The following is a 2,499-nucleotide window of genomic DNA, read 5'->3' as shown; positions in this document are numbered from 1 at the left end:
CAGTAAAGTAGAAAAATATACTTCTGTTATCTTTATGTGTTTATGAATCTGATACAGTATTGCATTTTTATCATTTATGCCTTCACATTTTACTGATACATTGGAAAATATAATTATTCTGACATTAATGATAAAGGGCAATGTATCCACAAGTTATACTTATAATTTGTCAAAATTATAAGTAATTTATAATATAATGACTGAGCTGGTGATTTATGTTGGAAACATTATATTAAAAGCTATCTTGTGCCAAGGCTATACATGTTCATTCCTTAATAGGTGTGTTTCAAGTGACTACCACTTGTTATGAGTGCATCAGTCAACTATTGACTAGTGACTAGAACGTCTAAGAACTATCGGGTCTTAACACATCACATGGGTTAGTATAATTTCTTTCTTCCTGTCTCGAACTAGTCAGTAGGATTTCTAAACTAGAATCTCATCTTTTATCCAGATCATTAACTTTTCTCTGGCTCTTAGTAAAATGGTAGACTCCCTCAACTGTGTTCACAGGTCCTTGTAAAATAATCCACACAGAAGATAGTCTAATATGACCGCAGTACAGTATTTGTCCATTTCCCTGTGATTTCCCTTCTTCTGCACTCCCTGGAAATGTCTTTAGGCTCTGATCCAACTCCTACCTACTTCTTTCCTTCAATAGTTTACTTTCCTATGATCACAGGCTTTACAAGTTTTATCAAATGTCATAGCAATCCCATAATGATGAGACACGTGGACAGTCACAGCAGCTATACTCTTCCTTTGGGTGTCTCTTTCTTTAAGAACTTTGTGACCTCAGGGAACCCCTAGTAAATTGCTTTCTTTGATCAGCCTATAATGTCTTTCTGTCAGCTTAATGCCTGTATGTAAATCTATTCATATTTTAATTATCATGTGTGGCCCCACAGTAGCCCAGTCAACAACTTTTTGGGTATTCAGGCTGTGACCTGGAGTGCCTCTGATCCCACACCCCTGGTTCTTCCCTTGCTGAGATATGTAGATTTAAACTAAGTCTTCATTATTCTCTTTACCAACAAAGATTCAGAAATCAGATGTAGGGGTGAAAACCTTCTAGATCAGAGAAGTCAAGAAGAAACCAGCTGATCTTGCTTTTTGGCTGGAGATCAAGCAAGAGATTTTCTCTTCACTCGCCCCCAAACCGAAAACAAGCACCAGACTCTACTCCCACCCTTTCCTTCCCTTTAATCTTCTCTATCCAAATTCTTGGCTTTCCTATAGCCAATTACAGTCAGTTAGTTGCTGGCTTTGCCCCTGATTCAAATTTAGCTTTATTAACAGTCTTGGAGTGTCACTGCGCAAATAAATAGCCCACAACAAGCCTACATATTATTTTCTAATAACTTTGAAGACTCTCACTATTCTTCCCAGTGATCCTACAACAGCAAAACCTGAACATTCCAATGTAAATAAAAGACAAGAAGAGGAACTTAAAAATTACCTCATGGTGATGATAGAGGCCCTTAAAGAGGAAATGAAAACTCCTCTTAAAGAAGTCAAGAAGAGTGCTCGCTTCGGCAGCACATATACTAAAATTGGAACGATACAGAGAAGATTAGCATGGCCCCTGCGCAAGGATGACACGCAAATTCGTGAAGCGTTCCATATTTTTTTGGTTTCAATGCAGAATTCTACCAGAACTTCCAGGAAGAGCTAATACCTATACTCCTTGACGTATTCCACAATATAGAAACAGAAGAGTCATTGCCTAACTCCTTTTATGAAGCTACAGTTACTCTAATACCAAAACCACACAAAGACACAACCAAGAAAGAGAATTACAGGCCAATCTCACTCATGAACATTGACGCGAAAATTCTCAATAAAATACTGGCAAACCGTATCCAAGAGCACATTAGAAAAATTATCCATTATGATCAAGTCGGCTTCATTCCAGAGATGCAGGGCTGGTTCAACATTCGCAAATCTATCAATGTAATCCATCATATAAATAAACTGAAAGAAAAAAACCATATGATCATCTCACTAGATGCTGAAAAAGCATTTGACAAAATTCAACACCCATTTATGATAAAGGTGTTGGAGAGACTGGGGATACAAGGATCATACCTAAATATAATAAAAGCAATATACAGCAAGCCGACAGCTAACATCAAACTGAATGGAGAGAAACTCAAAGCCTTTCCACTAAAATCAGGAACGCGACAAGGCTGTCCACTCTCTCCATACCTCTTCAATATAGTGCTTGAAGTTCTAGCAATAGCAATAAGACAACATAAGGAGATCAAGGGGATTCAAATTGGAAAGGATGAAGTCAAACTTTCGTTATTTGCTGACGATATGATAGTTTACATAAGTGACCCCAAAAACTCTATCAAAGAACTCCTACAGCTGATAAACACCTTTAGTAACGTGGCAGGATACAAGATCAACTCCAAAAAATCAGTGGCCTTCCTATACACAAAGGATAAAGAAGCAGAGAGGGAAATCAGAGAAACATCACCTTTCATGATAGCCACA

At 37.6% G+C, this 2,499-nt stretch overlaps 1 non-coding gene across 1 annotated transcript; it reads left to right on the top strand.

Annotated features, from left to right (window-relative positions):
• Positions 1-1,523: 1,523 nt before the first annotated feature.
• LOC148122804 (U6 spliceosomal RNA) lies at positions 1,524-1,630 on the top strand. Its single transcript, XR_015737599.1, has one exon. It is a non-coding gene; the product is annotated as a U6 spliceosomal RNA (small nuclear RNA).
• Positions 1,631-2,499: the final 869 nt, after the last annotated feature.

Source organism: Myodes glareolus, chromosome 3 (assembly GCF_982192425.1).
Source record: "Myodes glareolus chromosome 3, mMyoGla1.1, whole genome shotgun sequence".
NCBI classification, from domain to species: Eukaryota; Metazoa; Chordata; class Mammalia; order Rodentia; family Cricetidae; genus Myodes; species Myodes glareolus.
The sequence above is the reverse complement of the archived record's forward strand: the minus strand, read 5'-3'. Positions and strand labels throughout refer to the sequence as shown.